At 40.2% G+C, this 21,377-nt stretch overlaps 1 protein-coding gene across 3 annotated transcripts in view; it reads left to right on the plus strand.

The window, feature by feature from the left end:
- The window catches only part of LOC125987987 (synaptotagmin-2), a 41,868-nt gene that overhangs the window by 1,745 nt on the left and 18,746 nt on the right, over positions 1-21,377 (plus strand). The window contains exon 1 of one of the 3 annotated variants that reach the window (XM_049752675.2): positions 18,364-18,537. The exons of the other annotated variants lie outside the window; for them this stretch is intronic. The gene's annotated coding sequence lies outside the window, so the exon portion shown is untranslated. Of the gene's footprint in view, positions 1-18,363; positions 18,538-21,377 lie in introns of those variants that run through there. 3 annotated transcript variants of the gene reach the window in all.

The following is a 21,377-nucleotide window of genomic DNA, read 5'->3' on the forward strand; positions in this document are numbered from 1 at the left end:
TTTGTAAAAATCGGCATGCCTCCAACAAGATGCTTTAAACATCTGTGATTTACTGCAATTTAAGGCGGCTAAAATATTTGGTTTTACAAAGTTTTAGGCAAAAGTGAAGAGTAAGAACAGACAAAATATATGCTGAAATAACAGTAGCACGCAGCATTATATTGTTAGAGCAAAATGAAGAGTTATGCACATTAAAAAAAGAGTGTGTTTGAAATGTTCTGACAAGGCTAGTTCATCCCGGAAAATGTCAACATGAAGTCAGCTAGATGCGCTCCAGTTGGAAACATAAAAGCTTTTAAATGGGGGCAAAACATTGAAGTGAAAAGAAAGGCAATGTCTACTCTGGATGTGCACATTATTTTAAAAGACCTTGAAGTGGAGGCAGGAATATGCTATTCATACACCCATAAACATAGTATTGTTAGGCTATTTGTGCACAGTAGTCGGGGATGCTTAAAAGCATTCAGCACGTTGAGAAAATATGACAAAAACAGCAAAGAATGTGAGAGGGGTTAAAGCAGAAGGGAACGCGAATGTATGCGAGAGGTACAGCGAGAGAGATGGAAGACATGTTCAAAGGCAGAGTAGAGAGTGGGTGTGCATAGCGGAGCTCGGAGCACTGCAGCACATTGCGGTGCCCAGCCCCCGCTGCGTTCTCTGCTCGCCATCCGGTTCCATGCGCTGAAGAGACCCCTGCAGCAGCAGCAGCAGCAGCAGCAGAGATGCAGAGCGTAGCAGGCTTCCTGCTGCAGGAATCTCACGAAGAGTCCATTTGAAAATAGCCACCACTGTTCTTTTTTGCTTGTTTTAATTTTCTTTTAAGAAAAGCCCGTTAGCGCTTTGTCATGTTGTAAACGGGAGTAGCGCCCCCCCCCCCCCCCCCCCCCCCCCCCCCCACCCCCACGATTATGTAAGCGTGTAACACTTTCACCCAATACTAGCTGAATGATCCCCACCTTCCCTGGACATGTTTTTCTCATTAGCAACATCTGCCTCACAGTTTGCTTTTGTTCCAGAGGTGACATCTTTGCAAACACGGACAGGCAATTTATTGAACGCGCTCCAAAAGCCCTGCAAACAACATTAACCCTTTCAAAGCAGGCCACTCATTTGACATTTTGATAGGAAAACCCCGTGTAGCAAATTAGAAATAATGATCCACGGCGACCCTCATCACAGGAGGGCTTGTATGAAAAATAGCGGTTTATTTTATTTCAAGTCAGGCACTATTCCTGGACGGCTTACGCGCAAATGCTTGAAGTTCTGTGGGATTAATTGTACAGTTTTTGGCAGGGCAAGAACGCACCAATGGAGGCGCACAAAACACATGCATGACGTGAATTGAATCATAATCATGTCAAAGCTCGAGGAAACGGCTGAGATTTTGTTTCCGCTTCCTTAATCAGCTGCCACGTTTGCATCCAACTGCCTGCCCGGGGGCGGAACGACGGCCGTGCGCTGCGTGAGAGCTTCCCTCGTTATATCTCCTTTCTGCTTTCCCTCTATTTGCGGATGTGACCTGCTCACATCACGTCGTGTGGACTTTATCTGCTCTAAGTCCAGTCGCGTTTGCCGCTCTTAGAAGTTGCCAATTGACTTAAGTCTAATGCGCATCGCCGGGGAGATGTTGTTAAGGGACATTAAGTACAATACATCACACTTTGTTTGCCAATAATTTGCACTAAAGCAACAGCATGCCTGAAGGGGGGGAAAAAAGCAAAAATAGATGGAGCTAGTTAATCACAGCAGAAGGAGGATATGGTTTAATTTCCAGAAGGATTATCTACGAAGATGATGGAGTGAGAAGGGGCGGAGCATGCATTACCTCAAAGACCAACTTGAAAAAAAAATTATTACTATTATTATTATTATTATTATCTAAATATATAAATGTTAAATACTAAACTATTTGAATATTTGAATATTTAAATAAAACATCAATAATAATAATAATAATATGTTACTATTTAAATTTTTAAATCTTTATATATGTCATTTAAATATTTAAATATTTACTTTGAACATTTAAATATTTAATCGTCAGTTTCTTTGACAAAACATGGCTTATTTTACTCTGTATAGAAATGTATTGGACAAATGAAAGTTTCAATCAGCCATTGCAGCAAATTCAAATGTATCAGATGTTCAAATTTAATATGTTTATAATGTATGGAGAGAGAGAGGGAGGAATCAGTTGAGGATAGTGTGCAGAAGAGCTGCAGGGTTTGGGAGTGCTGCATTGAGCTGCATAATTAATGTTTGGGGGTGGAGCTACAGGGAGTGATAACTTCCCATGAAGAGCAAGCAGCTGCAATACTGCTCGAGCAGAACCAGTTTGTTGTTTCCTATCGAAGCGGTGTGAGCACACACAGAGAAATATCGCTGCCAGACCGGGGCTGCACCAGCCTTCCTTTCTATCTCGTGTCTCCGTCCCATCTGGTCCCTTGGCCCTCCTCGCTAGTCACCCCAATGAGCCTGGTATCAGGGCCAAATTCTTCAATGCTCCTGCAACTCAGTTAATCATCTAATTTGTATCCAAACACCTTATAGCCTGACACATCTGGTACAACTCATCCAGCTGAGGTGGACCATCAGTGAGGAGGAGGTGTGGCTTGCCTCTGCAGCATAGTGTTATATTTAGTCATTTTCTTTACAGAATCTAGGTTGTTCTGTGCTGTTTACAAGAGTGGCTGGTTATAAGAAGCTCTTCAAGCAATGTGCCCACTAATGTGCTCAGGTGCATGCATGTGGGAAGGAGAGGCCCTCACTCTTAAATCTGAATAAATATATCCTATTGTGGCTGTATGAAATGTTTTCAGACTTTGATATGTATGAGCGTGCTACCTGTCAGTGCTGTCAGAGCTCAGAGATGGCTTCTTCCCCTCAGCTATATTACTTAGCAGGCACCCTTTACATTGTGATGCATTGCTTTCATCTCTATCACCTAACCTCATCAGATCAAGGCTCGACCTCTTCAGACATCCAGTCAGCGAAGCCTTGCATAAATTGAAAGGGGGTGTTTCAATGTTTCGACCTAAGAATGTGCCGATTTTTATGTAAAAGAACAACACAAGTTTATTGTCAAGTGTGCGGGTTTGTCTTTGTCCTGAGGAAGCTTCTCAAAGGCCTTTTACACACAGCAAGAAAAGCTTTCTTTGGTATCTTTTCAATATTTTCCACGATTAATGCTGGCTGAATAAATTCAATTCAAAAGCAGCATTCATGGAAGTTTCTTTGGCCTACCACCAGTGCACTGACAGGTTACCTGCCCGTTTTAAATTTCCCTTTATTCAATTGGAATTTAGTGATTGGTAAACGTCTCATTGAAACTATTCTACAAAAGTAATTATTTTGTAATGTTGTTTGCTGGGAACCCACGAGCATCTGTGAGCTATGACGCTTTTATTTGATCTGAAACCAAATGGCTGAATGGTCTCCTTTTTTCCATTAGCGAACCGCCGTGGATGCCGGTATAGGTCACTGATTGGAAAAAGAAGATATTGAGAAGGTGCTCAGCATGAATCCCGCTTCTTTTCTTTTTGAATACATAAAGGCCACAGTGCTGGTGAAGGACACATCATACGCAAGGAAAAAATATATAGGGGCTCTTATAGTCATTCACCTACATCTTTTGTGGTTGTGCTGAAAGATATGAAAGAACAGGAAAAAAGTGAAAATAAAAGCGAGATTTCTCTAGAGATTGAGAACAAAAAGAGATTCTTCCATCGATCATTATGAGGAACGATAGGTCGCTGGCCAACAAAATAGACAAAGTCAATTTTATAAACCGGTATGCGCCAGACAATTATTACACTGCCCTGATCCCCAGAAGCAAGCAAAATACCACACTGAACTGAGTTTTGTAAATATGACATAAATCCTTCTTGTGACTGGCTCCAAAATGCCATTGCTGAATAAACACTATTTGCTGCAATAACGTTTGTGATTTTTTTATTTGAATATTTTTCCCCAGTTCCAGAACACACAAAAAAGCAGTGTGACAAATTTGCATGTTTGGCAGACTCAATATGTACTTTGAGCTAAATCCCAGTAGGCTTTCCAGTCATAACATTGATTTGTTTTGTTTGTCAGATCACCTACGTTTAATCACACAGTCCTTTTGAAGATGTTTCTCTTCACTCATTATATCAGCAGCCTTGCAGTCTTTATTGTCCAATTGTCCTCTGCACACTCAAACGAAAATAAAATAAACCCAGCACGTAATAAGCTTGCTTAATGATCACTGAGTGAAAGAGACAAGATGACTTAAGTGAAGAATAAGAAGGTAACCACAAGTTCTTGTTTGTTGACGTATCAGCAGTCTCAGTAGTACTCCTGTGCAACAGCAAACATCCAGATAGCTAATAATGAAGGGATAGAAGCTATTATGTCTTTGTCAGACACAGATCATTAGTCAGGTTAGATCAAATCTTCTCTAAGGTACCATGGAGAGCTGACTTAACTGATGTTCTATTAAACAAGTGAAGAACTGTGAAAGCTGAATCCATGGCTCTGTCAACGATTAGTAGAATGTCAGCCAGCCCTTAGCCAAAGAAAGAAGCTCTTGCATTATTAAATACAGAACATTTTGTCTCAAGAGAAGGTTCAGCTTTGAACACCAAATGAATACTAAGGACCAAAAAAAACAGGAAATGGATAATCATGAGCACATGCGTGTGCTTCAATAATTACATTTTTTAATGCAAAACTGCAGCGCCCAATTAAATATTTCATTTCCTTTGGAGAAGGATGCATATAGGAACATCACACTGGCTACATTCTGGGAAATGACTTTGTCAAATATGAATCGAAAATATAATACAGTAAAGCCAGGGACCCCAAACGTTTAGCGTTTTTGTTCTGGCATGGCTTGGCCAGCTTCTGGAGGCACGTACGACAACGGCATCATTTTTTTTACCAGCATTTCATCTGCACGAGAGCTCTGATTCACATCGAGACTCAACTTAAGCTTAAAGATCAATGTTCCAATGTTCTGACAAGCAGCAGATGGTGCTCTGTTTGGTGATTTACCGCTGCATTGCTAGGGGTGATCTTCTCTCTGGCAACCCTTCTTCTCCTCAATATCTGCGAAACTTTCACCTGATTATCCAGGATTTCACTCGCTGCATGGTGCGAAAAGAGTGATTTTTTTGTCAAGTTTGTGTGCTTTTTGATTGTCAGGGCATTAACTTTCATCCGCTTCGGCTTACTAAAGAAGTGATGATGAGTTGATGAAAGAATAAGCTTACGGTGGCTGATAACCACCAGTGGTGCGATAAATGATGAGGAAAATTTCTTTTTGACATGTTTCTTGGTGTGCTGCTGCAAAATGAAAGCTCTGTTGGATGAACTACACAGTTGGGTAGTATAGTTGTTTTTGTCACTGTGATAGCAAGCCAGTATTCTGCAAGAGAATGGCTCCGACAGTGTAAATTTGGCCAGAAATGGAGGTGCTGCAAGTGAGGCACACTCTCCTTAATGTTGTTTACTGCTTACGTATGCATGCATGCACGCACACACACACACACACGCACACTAATTCATGTTGGACTCTATGCCTGAGTTTGTGATGGCTTTTACAAAAATTCTTTCACGTTCCTCTATGGATGGGACTTGTTTGGATAGATTGTTGGTACCTCTGGTTTGGTCTCACCCGTGAGATCAAGAGTAATTACTATATATTACCATTTGTTAGTTGTATTGTGTCATTACTAAGCTTTGGGAATGGATGACAAATTCTCTAATTGCCTGTCAATTAAGGAGCCAGTATTTAATGGTTGAATACTCATTTGGGAGGGAAAGCACTCATTTGGAAACTACTGATACTAATGAATGATTCTGAATAAAATAGTACTAATTGTTATAATTAAAATGCCTCTTAAAGGAGACAGATTTAGTTTGGTGATGGATTTTTTTGTATCCATGTAGGAAAAAAAACAGGACACCCTTAATCAATTGTTGAATGAGTGCCATTCATTGCAATGGGTTGTGTCAACCCTTTTTTTTAATGTTTTCAACTAATTATAAAATATATAATGAACTTTCACAATACAGAAATTCAGAGCTCATGTCCTACTTGATTTTAGCTGCAGTTTTTTTTTTTTTATGACGAGCAGGTCTACACCTGTCTAGCTACTGTAAAGGATTTAGGTTGGTGTTGATTAAACTGTCGCACGCAATAATCATCGTTTAACTTTCTTCTTAAATTGTTTGCTATACATTGAATGTAGCTTTTTATCACAAGGATAAGAGATAATATCATTCTAGGCCAGAAGATCATGATAACCAATTCTCACTTTTCAGCCTGGGACTAAGCAAGATTTAGTGTTTGTCATTAATAAAAGACAGCAGTATTTTTCTGTGTAGTATTTTTTTGCAGAAACACAGTTACGTTCCCAAAAGCATTGATTGCTCTTGTCTTCTCTTCGCTTCGCTTCATTGATCCGTGATGCTGCGCTCAGATTCCGAGGCTACAGGAGGGCAGGTGATAACGCACTCGGATGTGGGACCGGGTGTTGTTGCAGCATCCTTAAAGCATAACCTCCCATTTATCACTGAAACATTGCCTCATTCCTTTTGCACTGCATTAATTCTGCAGCACTGGACATAAAGCACCCCAGAAAAATATATGCTGCAAAGTGTCATGTTTTTAAGGCATCTGAAACACTTTCAACTGAGACAGTAAATCAAAGAAATGTGATTAATGTGTTTGAATTTAAATCAGGGAGGCATGTGTGCATTAAATTGCATTACGTTACCTTTCTACCCTCTTCCCAGTGCTCGTATGCTTCAGAGGGCATTGCCTAATTTAGGACTTAATGAGTGCTTAATTGAAAACGCATCTCTGTCTACTGTACAGCAGATATGAATTAAATATTGCAACGGTGTAGGTCAGCTCACATAGAAGAACGCTCTTAATTCATAAGGTTCAAAAGTAACCAGTCCTTTAAGGAACAGAGTAACTACAGTTGTCATCTACAAAGCATGTGAGCAATCATGGTGGAAATTAAACAACCTATTAAAGCCACAAGTATTTGTAATTAAATCCAGCATGTTGTGGCTCATGCAGTGTGAGAGACAGAAAGCCGTTAATGCACTGAGACCGACATAATTATGCAACAACAAGAGTCACTTTTAATGTGGCACAAGTGTAGCTCATCATGAGGAGTGAGCTGTCACCCTCAATTTGCGTTGGACCGGTGGCGCCGTGCTTTCCCATATTTGGGCCTCGTGATGGATTTCTCGGACAACGTGAAGGTTGAACGACCCCCACGAGGAGACGCTTGGCTCGTCACTTGCGGCTTGTCATTTGTCCTACAATATCTTTGACCAAATTATGCAGAGCCAAAAGAAAGTCCCTATTGCGGCTCCTTTGTGTCCCTTTCTGGCCTCATACTAAGGTGGAACGCTGTTTGGAGGCTTGCTGATGTGTCACTTGCATGCTTGTCCGTCTCAGATTATGATTGACCGGCAACCAGTCAAGGGTGTCATCTGACTTTTGCCCAAAGTCAGCTGGAATAGACTCCAGTACTCCCCGTGACCCCAAACAGGATAAGTGGTGTTGGAAATGGACGGCTGCACAATCACAAAAGAGTGGCAGTGATGATTATGCTATCCCAATACCTCTTTGTATTTTATTATACTAACGTACGTCATAAAATAGCTTCTGTTTTGAAATACCTTAGAGAAAAATCTTGGAAAAAAAAACGGTAGAGTCGATGTAGGGTCTTTTCTAACCACTACATGTACAGGAGACCATGGTAGCCTATGCGATTGATTATGTTGCGTCAGACACTCTGAAGAAAAAGAGCATTACTGCAATCAATTTGACATTATACTGTATGTAATGTTAGACTCCTGGCTGTTTATTGATTTCCTCCAACTCGTTTGCATTACAGACGAGGAGAGCTGTTATGTGGGCTTTAGGGTTCTGGCTCATTTGCATTGGTCTTTGCCTTAATTTCAAAAACATGGTTCTTTTAGGATTATAAACTCTATGCAACTAGTTATCATACAAAGGATATATATATATGTACATACAACTCTATTGCTCCATGCATGTTGTATGAAGGTTTATAACTTACCATAACTTTGGTGCTAATTTTTATTAGCCTTTTACGGCATTTAACTAACGGATGTTTGTTGTTTAATGGATTGTTTTGCCAGTTTTGCATGGAACAACAGCTTGAAGGAACAGAGGGATGAATGAACATCTTTGTCTTACAAGTGGTTGTCAAGTGCCCTAACAGATAGTCTTGAATGTAACAATGAGAACATGTGATCAATTGTTTTTATGTCTTCAAAACTTTTTAATTTAGCTTCAATTTTATTTTTTATTTCCTAAATATTTTGTTCCCCAATTTTAGTTTTAGTTAATTAATTAGCGTTTGTTAACTGCAATAACCTCGGTAGGCATGGGAATTGTTAAAAGGAAAAATTGAGTTTTAGATGCCATTACTGCTACTGCTTATCTATCTGATTCCATAGTGATTCTCATTGAGCGGGGAATGAATATAAGCACTATATCTTGGAAATGATATTCATATTAATAGTATTAAAATACGCAGAAAAGCCTACTTCACAACTAACAACGAACTAGGCCAAAGTATACAGGTCTCAAGGTAAGTCTGATAAAGACAATGACATTTATCTCAAATACAACCAGCAAAACCTTCTGGATCAATCATGCAGGTGTTATTCTGTTTTACTTATTCTCGGTCGTTTGGACGTTTTGGGGCTAAAAGGGGGCCAGTGATGAACTTGAGCCCCTGGCATGGGTGGCCCACCCCCACTTTTTGAGTTCTGAGTGCCGTCAATTTCAGTCCACAGCAGATGGCAGTACTGGACAAAATGGCAGCCATCTGAGATGGAGTTCTCTGCTTAATTCCTAATCCACAAACAAAATATGAATCTGAATACCGTGTTTAAACTAGTGGGATTAGGTAACATATACAGTAAATGAAAATGTATTATCATCATCATCATTATTATTATCATTATCATTATAACCTCATCAGTAGTGAAAATATGTTGACCATTGTAATTTTTGGGGTGTTGGGGGTGGCGAGTGGCTCTACTGAATGAGTGAATACTACTGATACTACTAATACTAATAGTACTAACTACTGAGGGATTGGTTGAAAACAAGGAGGCAAAATGTGAGAACAAATTTCTTGTTCTCTTCTCCTTTGTTGCCGGCCAGTATAGAAAGTAATTACTTCATTACAATGCAGGCCCTTGTCAAATATTCATTTTAGTCAATGCAATGAGGCCGCTAAAAATTGGATTGCAAAAGTTTGGACACCATTGCTTCAAAGTGCATAACCCTACCCCCTGAAATAATCAGACTTGAAAATCGTTTAGAACCAGAATCGAAATGAGGAAGTGGAACTAAAATCACTCAAATTCAAATGATGCCCATCCCTGGGTAGCGTGTCTAATGTGCACCACAAAAACCAAATAGGTCGGCACGGGGCTGCGTGTATTAACCTGACCTGGCAGCTGTGCTTTGGGGCTACAAATAAGTTCTCATTCAGGGCCATCAAAACGCATACATCGACGGTTGTTGACATTGTGGTTCACATTTCAATACTTTATAAACTCTAATTATGCACCATGGCGAAAGAGAAAATGGACTTGGTAATGATGGAACATCAAGCATACAGGGACATGTGATGGAAGTAGCCGTGCTCACGCAACATTCTGCATCCTTTTAGCTGCTTTGGAATGATAGGATCGCATTAAACACTATCATGAAAATGTATACAGAAGAAGTCACGTATGGGTTACTGCTCTTCCCGTAACCATAGCCACTATCATGATTGCAAAAGTCGGACAAGTGCTCTTTAAGACTTTATCTCTTGTGTCAGTACTGTGTGTATCAGCGTGTAAAAGAAGTGTCATCAATTGTTGGTTTGTGCTGACTGTAAAAGACTCCCACAGTCAACAATCTGTCATGTTGGCAACTACCATTATGCTCTTTAGCTCACGCACGACACTCTCGGAGGCTCTTCAGGCTAACAGTACAATTAGTTGTTTGTTTAACATTTCTAATATTTATGTATATCTTGAATTGGCTCGATTAAGCTACACATCCCCAGCTTACCTTTAATACGCAGAACAAATGAGCTATTATTAGCCCACATACGTGTCCATATTTATGCATGTGTGTAAAATTATGACAGGGCGTGCTTCTTAAATGTGTTCGCCTAGCTGCCTCCTGGCTCCATGTTAAACCCCTGCATTGCAGCACTGCCAGTGGGATTTCAGCAAGCACGCCCCCCCCCCCCCCCCAACCCCCCACCCCAACTCATCGTCGTCACAATAGAGAGATTAAATTTGGGCCACATCCCTCCCATTTGGAAAACACCCACTCTCACACGTGCACATTTCCTCGTGCTCATATTAACACTGCAGAGGATCTGCACTAGTCTCTTGTGGTCTACCCCTTTCTCCCAACACACACACACACACACACACGAATCCTTTTCCCTGCCAGAGCAAGGGAAACTGTCACGGAGAGCCACGTGTCGTAGAGACAGATGCAGACAGAGCCAGAGAAAGAGAAAAAGACAACACGGGGGACCCGAGGGGCTAAAGAAATTCAAGTGCTGGCTGAGAAGGTGAACAGTAATCTTGGTGAAGAATTGAGAGGCCCTGTCATTTGAAGCATGGCACTTTAAGGTTTCGTTTAAGAAGCAACACACATTCGCAGCATAAAAGTTAATGCAGGCAATCCAAATGTTTATTGTGTGGATAAAAGCACAGCCCAGAAAAACGCCTTTTGTATAACGCCTTCAAAAAGTCATGAATGATATATGTGCAAGGCATTCTGCAAAACTAAAAGAGTCAAGTCTGCATATGATTCAATATTTAAATACAAATATTTGACTAGATATGTTTTCAGCTGCCACCAGTATATGGCATGGGCAGTAATGGACCTGTAATGACTGAAGAAGAGTTGGACAAACATCTTTAGTACTACTTGTACACATGGGGCTCTTTGTACTACCTCAGAATGAACCAAGAAGTAAAATAATCAAACTCAATAGCAGTCATTCCCATGTGTCTGACTTATTGTTTTTGCTAGGGGAATATATACTTAACAATGGCAAGTGCCTCAGGGAAATAGTGGGTAGAATCATTTTACGCACCCTCCACTAACGTTAATTGTGACATTTGTGCTAACCCAACATGAAACAAGTTCCGGCTGATCCATCAGTGTTAAAGATCAGGACAACAAATCCAACTCGCCATTACGCTGAACGTAGTGAGTCGTAATTAGAGGGAGTCGTGTGTTTATTTCTTTTCAACAAGCCGGTCTCATCTTGGGCTAATGAGAGACAATGACATCCAAAGTGTGTCACTCACTCTATGTCCAGTCGACTCTGTAATTTTGTTTAGGTTGCTGTCATTAGAGAAAATCCAGCTTCAGGATATTGAAAACAGAAGTATGATATCAGTTTTGAAGGCTTCATTGTTGTCACCACATATTACACGGCATGCGCTTACTGTGTGAGAAACATCTGTCGTGATAAACCTATATTGTAAATTGGACTGCTGGTATTGTCTTTTAAATGCAGATAATTACTTGGAAGCAATAGGTTTTTCTTCATTTGGTCTTTTCTGTCATATTTTTTTTTTGTATCATATCAGGGCCAGACAGATACGTCCATTTTTCAAAATAGAATTGCCTTCGGACTCCTGATGCGCACTCAAATATTTTTATTCAGTCTCTTTGTGAGGCCCGCTACCAAATGGCCCGGTGGTTGTGGGCAGTTGATCTGGGATTGCACATAGGTGATACAATTTCATTTATCATCTGACCTACAAACCACATAAGCTTAAGAATCTGATGTTGTGGTGGATTATTAGAAAATGACATGATATCTCCTCGACCAGACACACTTTAATTATTAATCAACAAGGATTTCACACATGGATGAATTGTTCTATGCGTACTTTTTATGACCTCGTGCTTGAGTTTTGCAGTGTTCATTTTGAGTCGTTCACACAAGGGCTAGTAATGGATATCAAGCGCTTTCATTCAATTTCATTTGGCTTCTCCAGTAAATTGATCAGTGTCTTTTAGCATCACAAATAGGAAGGGGAACGATCCAATTATGGTACCCAAGCAGTTCCATTTTACCTGATTGTATCTGGGAATCAGCGAATCAGAGCCAGTCGCCCCTGTCATGAAGCCTATTTACAATTTTCCAAGCCGTGTTTTGGACTTTATATTTTTCCTCATCAGGTGAGATGAGATTTTTGAAGTAGCTTTAATAGCATGGCAAATATTATACCATCTGTCGTGACTATGATTTTTCTTCATGGCAGGCATTTATTTAAAAACAATACTGGTTGGAAATGTTTTCTGTTTGACCTTTTGATATAAAAAAAAATGCAGCAGTCATTCTCATGAGAGTGTTCCATTGTAAAGGAGCGTTAAAACTGCTGTCACAGCCGACGCTCAGCTGAATGCAAACGGATCCCGCTGACATTTTCCCAGCATTTCTCTGGAGGACTGCAGGTATGTCACGTGTCAGAGCCACACCTGTCTTATGTCTATTTGGTAATATTATTCACCCAAAATCCACAGGAACTGTTTTATATTTTTAACAATGCTGCTTTCAGTCTCAGCAAGATCCTCCGAGGATCATTACCTTTTGTTTCCACTGTCATTTTATGTAGTCGCAGACTATTACGAGCAATGTCCACTATCAGAGAAGATGCTGCAAAATCAAACAACAATGCCCCCGAGTGTTTCTCTGTCTCACTAATGCTCTATAAATAGACTGTAGTGTAGTTTTTCTTCCATAACCTCTGGTGATCACAGTGACGTTATCAATTCTTACAGAAGCTCATTTGCCTCCATCTTATGCTGTTCTATCTTGCTTACAGAATACTTGTCGTCCCATTTTGGACTGCTTGGTTTGCTATGTATTTATGGTGAAATGATGCAATTTACCTGGTTTTGTGAACCCTACCTTCTTTTGCTCTGGACAGTATATGCCCGAATCCTACTGTACTTATCTTAAATACTTTACTAGGGTTGGTTATTTTCTTCATTCTTTTTTAGACCACTGCATTTAAGGTTGTCTGTGATGCCCGGGGGGATCTGACAAGAAAAAAAGAACACAACAGACCTAACAGATAAACCTTCAGGCAATTGATACTTTTCAATAGTGCTAGCTGATTTCTTGTCTTGGCATGCACAAATTGAAGTTACTTATCTACGCCCTTCGATGTATTTGAAGTGACAATCACAATGGAGCAATTAAGCCCAGCGAGTCATGAAATTAATGGTTTACCAACGTGAAGAAGAGAGCCAAGATTCTGCACAGGAACAGTTGAATTGGGCTCATTATAAAATATGTCCCCTTGTGGCAGCAAACAGTTACAAGCTATCTACAAGCAAGTAGATAGCTTCTGGACACTTTGACAATATGTTGTTGGTGTTTTTAAAGATGTGACCTAAAATATAGTGAACTATCGTTGAAGGAATATAAAAAAAACTCAGAAGACGTAGTAATGTAATGTTTTAAACTTACAGTAGATGCTCCTCTGGTGTTGAAGTTTTAATTAATGTTCATACTTTCTATGTATGAAATATTCTTCTTAGTAATCTTGACTGTTGAGAAGATATGATGATGACGATGGTTATTATTATCATTATTATTATTATTATTAGATTATTATCAATTTTCTGAACCTCATGAGAGAAGCCACACAATTACTAGCTCTATAGTCTTCTTCTTCTTCACCTTCTTCTTTGTCTTTTTTGCCATCTTCTATTTTGCAACACAAATGTTTGCAATTACCGACTCCGATTCTAGGTAAGAAATAACAGCAGCAATTTGACTGTTGATTAAATAAAGCTGCTCCTTTTAGTCCAACATGAACACTGTCTTTCCTTTGCAGGATGTCGGACTGGCATCTTTTTCATTGTGAATACCTCAAGCTATTCCTTCAATATTTAACATTTGGCCGTAAGTGTTCCACTAGCACAGATCTTGCGTGTGTCACCGTGTGGAACCTCTGTGTGGCACAACACTGTGCAGCATGCGAACTTAAAGGTCGCGAGAGAAGTAGGGTGGGGGGGGGAGGAAGGGGATATTCTTCAGTTCATCATTTTAGTCCAGTGTCATTGTTGTGACCGTCCTCTTTATGAGGGCACACATCACTGCATTGTTACAAGCCTCCATCCTCTGTGGAAGGAATATCATCCATCTTGCTCGCCTTTCTGGCCTTCCTGCGTGCCGACTAAAAGCCTCGGTCCCCATGGCTAACTCACCATCGGTGTGTGCGTTTGTTTTTTGTTTTTGTTTTTGACAATCACGTGTCATTGAAACTCACTGAATGTGCCTCAATAAATAAACATTCTGTGAATCTCTAAACATTCTGTTCTTGTGAACTATCTATTTATACATTCAACAAATTCATTTGTGATGCCCTTGAGTGTACAGAGCTGACTCACAGACAGAAGTGAGCAGTGGTCTCCCATGACAGGATTTGACCCTGTTCCCAGATTCCTCCTTCTTATGCACAGATGCAATCTAATTTCCTAATTTGCTGTGGTCATAAACGCCACAGGGAAACTGTACCCCCAACACAATTAGAAGACTGTCTTACCACGTTTATTTATACTAGTTTTTGCTCATGAGTCATGACAATCCATTTTTACCCTATACACACATATAAATAGGGATAATTGAAAATACATTCCATCATACATCCAACATACATTACTCAGCAATGAGGAGGTATCCAAAAACAAAATTGACAGGGCTGATGTTTTTTTTGCGCCAGTCCAAACCGGCGGTAGTTGGTAGTGACCATGGGAAACAAAGGTGTGTCTGCACCGGATAAGTTTACAACATAGTTTACTGTAAGATTGGGTTTTGTGTGTGTGTTACCTTCATCACTTGCACACTCGAACACTCAAATGATTTATCAAAGTCATTTCCATGAGTGATGGAATTGGGCAACGTCAAGCCAATAAACTCCTGTAGACAGCCACCGTGCAAAGAAGGATGGACTCTGCTTTTATATTAGCAGAACTTCTATAATCATTCACCATGTTTCAGCCCATTGCGCCTTTTTCTTATTATGAACATTGATCATTCGTGGCTACTGAGTTCACATGCCTTAGGGTACTCTTGGTTACAATATTAAGCACCATTAGAGATTTTGGACCTGTTTCTGTATGTGACCATGTGAGGTTAAACACGATTCCTTTGAGAAGGCTATTTAACCTTTGGGTTACTGGGATTTCAAATGAATTTTCCTCTCATTGTGTGTATGTACACACATATATCTTTTCTTTTTTTTTTAACTTGTGTAGAGCCATCACAACTAAAGAAAGCATTGCATTGTTGCACTTTCTTACATTTCAACAACAGCCAGTCATATGCAGAGAGCCACATCTAATCCACTATTGATATCTGGCTCACATACTGAAGTGTAGCATTCACAGATTTCCAGCTGCAACAATGCTCCACTGCTTCATATTTAGAGAATCAATCTTGAGGGTTGAGTCGATAACAGTAGATTCTCTCGTCTGCCTGGGCATGTCTGCTCTGTGTATTTTATCACAGCTTGAATTATCTATTTTCCCTGCCGTTCCTCCTCCTTTATTCCATTTTCTGTTTTGAGGGTTTATGTGACATAAACTGTCAGGCTGTTAAAACACATCACACCAGGAGCATATGATATAGCATTTAATGTTTGGTACAACAACAAATGTCACAGCATTACAGTGGCTTCCATTTGATGTGTTCCACACTCCACAATTACTTTTTACAACTCATATGCCTTAGTATATAAAATGTGTTCTCACTTGCTCTGAACCCGCTTGCTATGGCGGACTTAGTTCAAGGCTTACACAATAAAATTATGATTATAAGATTATTTGCTTTCTGTAACAGACAGTGGTGAAGATCTACTATAGTGGAAACCTTCATACTGGTCATGACATACAGTATCGCTATCAGTCTGTGAGTTAGGGTTATGTCTCCTGGGAAATGTGCCACTGCTGAGCCGCTTGGGTTTACCCAGCATGCCCAGGATGTTGCATGGATCAATATAATCTTTCCTGGACAGACCGATCTGCTTGTCTTCACGCTACAAGAGAATAAGATCTTTTTCTATGTACAGGCATGTGCACAATCTCATACAACCGATTTACTATTACTGTTAATACGTTGAACAAAACTAGTAGAGCTTTTTTAGTTTCTGCTCCCATTTTTCACAAGTTGAATTCAAATAGTTTTTCTATGCACACAAAAAGTGTATGTCTCTCACACAATAAAATGACACTCTAAAATGTGTTTTTTCTATAAGAAATGTCTGGGAAGGTCAGAAAATAGTCAGCGTAAAGTTATATACTATAGGGAAATGGAATCTTCTCCCATATATACCAATCCCGGTGAGTTTACTTGCCATGCAAGAACTGTGATGTTTAAAGCTTCCAGGAATTGTGTACAGATCATTGCAACAAGGAGGTGTGTATGCTGCAACATGAGATGATTGTCACAAATGATTGTCATAACTGTCAGGTATCTCTGTGCATTCAAAATGTCATCCATAAAATGTATTGTTTGTTGGCCATAACACTACGCTGGGCCATAACCCCACCCACTGCCACCATGGGCCACTGGATCCAAAACTTTGACAGTAATTAGCAAATCGCTCACCCACACAACGTCTTTCAGGCTGTCTGCCATCTGCCTGGTGCAGTGATAACCCAGATACATTCGCGAAGAGAACACCACTCTCTCAAAGTGTCAGACGCCATCAAATATGAGCATTTGCTGTTTTGATGATGAACTGCAGTGAGGTCAAGGGTTAGGATTAGGGTTAGGCAGTCGTAAAAGGTAAAAGTAACATAAAAATCTGGAGGAAACGTGGAGGCTAAAGGCAACAGGGCACTGGGGGGCAGTTACCCTTAAGATAGCTGGATGGCTCCAGCAGATACCAGGAAAAATCTGACATCTAAGTGCAGAAGAGTAATACTAGGAACACCTCATGCAGTGACTAACCCTGTGTAGTCGCTTCCTGGGGTTGATGAATGATTGTTCTGACACACGCCTTTGCACTTAAAATCCGCAAATAAGCAGGTGGAGAGTTCTGTTGCTAATGGTACAAAAAAATATATTTGCAGGTTTATTTTCCTTTTCCTTGACACTGTAAATAACTTGTAACACAACGGCAATCGGAATGATCTCATTTGGGGTGTAGGCACAGTCGAAAACCTTTATCAATCCTAAATATCTAATTCATACAACTCTGAGAAATGCAATATAGCCTTTGGTCATGATACAAAGTAGATTCCTCTGTATGCAGTTATATGTTAGGAAATTACAAAATGTTGCCTCACTATGTCTTACTGCTTTTTCATTGTAAGAGATTGCGATTTTATTGATTTTTTGGTCCAAGTGCCCATTTCTAGCTAATAAGAAAGGTGATTCACTTAAAGGACAATGATAATTCTTGGTGACACACTGTTCCACCCGCAGGGTTCCAAAGTGTCTGGCTCAGCGTTGGTGTTAAGTTAATGAGTGTGTCACGTCTTGTCATTAAGCCAGCAGATTTATACATGCCCTGTCCACTGTAATAGGAAAAATAGGCAGTTGAAACTGTTTGAGTGGCCTTTGGAGATTGTTCAGACTGAGCCTTAAGATTTTAGAGTTTTCAAGCTTAAAAGCTAGATTTATGTATTTTTCTTATGGCGCAAAAAGAAATATTGTAATGCGAGCTTGTCATTTGAATAACTCCATATAAAACTGTTTTTTTTTTATGCATCATTTCCTCTGTTTATATTTGTTCCGTGCTTGTGAGTCCAAACTCTGGAACTCTGTTGACAGTGGGAGTGGTGCGTGCTCAATCACATAACACTGATAAATGTATAAAGACAGCATGCAGCCTACGGATGCTGTGATAAGCAGCCAGCAAATGTCTTCTTCTCATCTTCATCCTATTATGCCCAGGTCTCATCTTTTTATTTTTTTTTTGTTTCAACTCCTTTGCAACCGCCAGTTTGTTTATACTAATGCAACTCCATCGCCTTTCAGATCAGCGATGTCGTTAAAAGCGAGAAACACTCATGTCCGTAGTGCATGAGGATGCATTTGGGTTGCCCGCGTGCACCGGGACGCAGAGTGCTGCATACAGCACCTTGTGAGCAGCATCGCAAATCAGCTGAGTACCGAGCACTAGAGTGGAGGGAGGGATGGAAAGAGAGTGTGGGGAAGGGAGCGGTGGGGCTGAGGGATCCATGAAAGAGATAGAAAGAGGAGGAGGGGACTGAAAGAAACAAAGGTGGGGGTAGTCAGAAGACTGTGTGGGTGGGTGAGGGTGCTGGGGGGGGTTAAGTAGTGGTGCAGTGGAAACGGTGTGGAGAGGACTGCAGTTGCTGGTACTGATGGGAGAGCGGTCTAGGGACATTCAAAAAAGATTTTATCATTAATCCTAAGTGCCTCTTTGGTGAATGGGATAGCCGGTTGTGGGGGATAGGATTACGGAATCACAGTATTGCTGGTAAGGGTGTGTTTTAACTCTCTTCTCAGCATATGCTTGGATACTTTCTCTCTGAAGAGTCAGGAATCGAGTGATGGGATTTGAATGCTTCTGTTTGCCGAGGGATGTTCGTTGCATGTGCTACTTCATTCGGCACGTTTGTTGCCCATGCATGCGATGCAAACTTTACTCAAGAAAAGCGATAGGGGATGGGGTCTCAATCTGGTTTACTTGACAGATGACACGCCTCTTTCCCAAAGAGGGTCCACGAGCGTGTCCTGCTGAGAGATGCTTCGCTTGACACCGAGAATTACAGCATCTCACAAAATTGCCTTGATCAGTGAGAAATAACACCAAGTGGAGCTAAAAGAACTGACACTAAAATAATCCCTCCCCACTGTATTTTGCCATTATGGAGCAAAACACACGGCAGGAAATGTGCTCTTATTCTTGTAAGCAGTCAGGAGGCTGACAGTTGTGTTGAAGAGGGGAGAACAAGAGGTGGGATTTTATAAAGTGCTGCAGGATGCTCTTTTTTTTCTTTTTTTCTTTCCCCAACGTCTCTCATGGGACATATAACACTGGCAGCACTGAGGTGACAGTACCAAGGACAAAGCCTATCTTGGGCTGCTTGTAATTCCACATTAGGCCTGTCATTAGAAGAGATTTTAGTGAATTAAATTCATTTCTACATTAATCTCGATTCCTATAAATAACTATGTAGTGTTACTGAGAGCCTGGAGGGTTGGAATATATGTGCTTGTGAAGCAAATATGGTTTCGTTTGCACAGTTTCTTCAAAGAGAATATTGGCCGATATTTGGAGTGGTCAGATGAACACTCAACTTTCTGAAGCATTGTAAACAATTGCACAGAAGATCCTATATTTGGTAGCTACAACATATGTTTACCTCTGCAGTGGCAAGAAGCAGAGGGTCGTTTGATGCTGAGCTCTCTGGCTGTAAAACATTCAGGCAGGCTCATTAAGTGTGAACCGCAGGCTGCCGCATCCTGTGGCTATCACACTGACAAATACTCTCAGAGTCTCTCATGCAAACCCAGAAAAATGAGGATGCTTTGAGGTTCACCAATCTTATTTCTGTCTTCAATTGACTCCCGTTGAGAAGACAGCAGGAGCCCAAAAGCTTGGTCTGCTCAATGAGTAAGAAAGAATAGAAGCACATTCCAAATGATTCTTTTGTAGTCTCTATTGTATCGTTGTCGGAGTCCTCGTGGAACCACTTGTCTTGATGTCACATGCTGTTTTCCCCCAACCTGGTTTGTTGGTGACAATGGCAAAGTCAGATGTGTCACCAAATTGCTTCATGAACCAGTTGTTTAATATTGGGCTAAAATTACAGCAACTTTAAATATCTTCAACAAATAAAATATCTTATTTAAACTAACAATGCTATCTAGAGGAGTAAAATAATACAACTGGTTCATGAAGCATATTTGAAGCTTCATTTTTCCATCACTAGCCACCAGGCTGATGGTGCAATGTCAGCAGTTTCATCTTCAAAACAAAAACAGAAAACTCACAAATTAAAGCTTGTCTCTTATGTGACAATTGCTGAGATCTTTTTCCAGATTCATGATGAGGAAATATTCAAGCACAGCATAACACTAACCAGACAAGCCTGACAGCTTGTCTCATGAAAGACTTGCAAAAATGGGTTAAAGTATTTCCAAAGCAAGTCTTTTTCTCTACATAGCCATTTTTACTGTATAACACTTGCTCGACTTTAGAAATATTTGGTGTGTATTTAGATATGCTATAAAATATTTGTGAAATCAAGCAAAGAGGGAACGACTTGAATGTAGTCATAAAGACTAGAGAGATTAGTTCGGAAATACACTCCGAGGGCGCACTGCTATACTCCAAACATTCGAAAACCCAGAGTGTTGTTCACATCTGCCATTCAGTTAGTCAGAGAGCACCAAAAAAAAAAAAAAAAGGAGTGCCAGAGAGCGTGCTGTAGCCACTGCAACTGGGGGCATGGAGCTGTGTTGGGAAATTAACGGGAGGGGAGCATGCTCTGCCTCTCCGAACACACACTCCCAGAGTGGTGTTAAGATGTCAGAGTGAAATTCCGAATGGACCGGCTCGCTGTAACAGCTATTTGTCGGCCATGTTGAACAGGTTGACATTCTCAACGCATTGAATTTTATTGGATTTTAGTGGTAATTACTTTATTATACTTCTAATTAGCACCTGCAAAATATGAATTTAGATATAATTCAACATTTGTTAAAAAGACTTCTTGGAATTCCGAGCAAGGCGGCAGAATATTACTCAATTGTATTGCAGTGTGCCGATTCTGCAATTAATTTTGTTTCAGTTCTTGAACTGCAGGTGAATATAAGCATCACACGTTAAAAAATGTCATCTTGCATCACATTTAAAACAAAAATTACTTTTCCAGGTAGAGATTTTGACTGCACACATAGGTGTGTAATATTGTTTGACATTTATATTCAATAAAAACCAAATAACAATAACAAAAGAACCTGGCTTACATGAAGTAGTGCCTCTTTCATCACGCTCTTTGGATTGTCTGTACAAAAACTTTAAAAAACAATTTTTCTGTATCTCCCTGTCATCTCCACTGGTTGCCTGGCAACTGCTAAAGACCAAAAATAGTACCTCCCTGAAACTTTATACAGAATTAGGAAAAACTGAAATCATTTGTTAAATGGTGAGCTTGAGAAGTAGCATCTTTGAAGCCTGACACTGTTGTTGATGTTTTTATATTCATGTCTTCGTCACCAATTGCTTCAGTCTTTTTTTTTTTTTTTTTAACTCTCTCCATGTTATGGATCTTCATATGGCCTATCTGCAGTGCTGCAGTGTCCCTGCCC

Source organism: Syngnathus scovelli, chromosome 2 (assembly GCF_024217435.2).
Source record: "Syngnathus scovelli strain Florida chromosome 2, RoL_Ssco_1.2, whole genome shotgun sequence".
Lineage (NCBI taxonomy): Eukaryota > Metazoa > Chordata > Actinopteri > Syngnathiformes > Syngnathidae > Syngnathus > Syngnathus scovelli.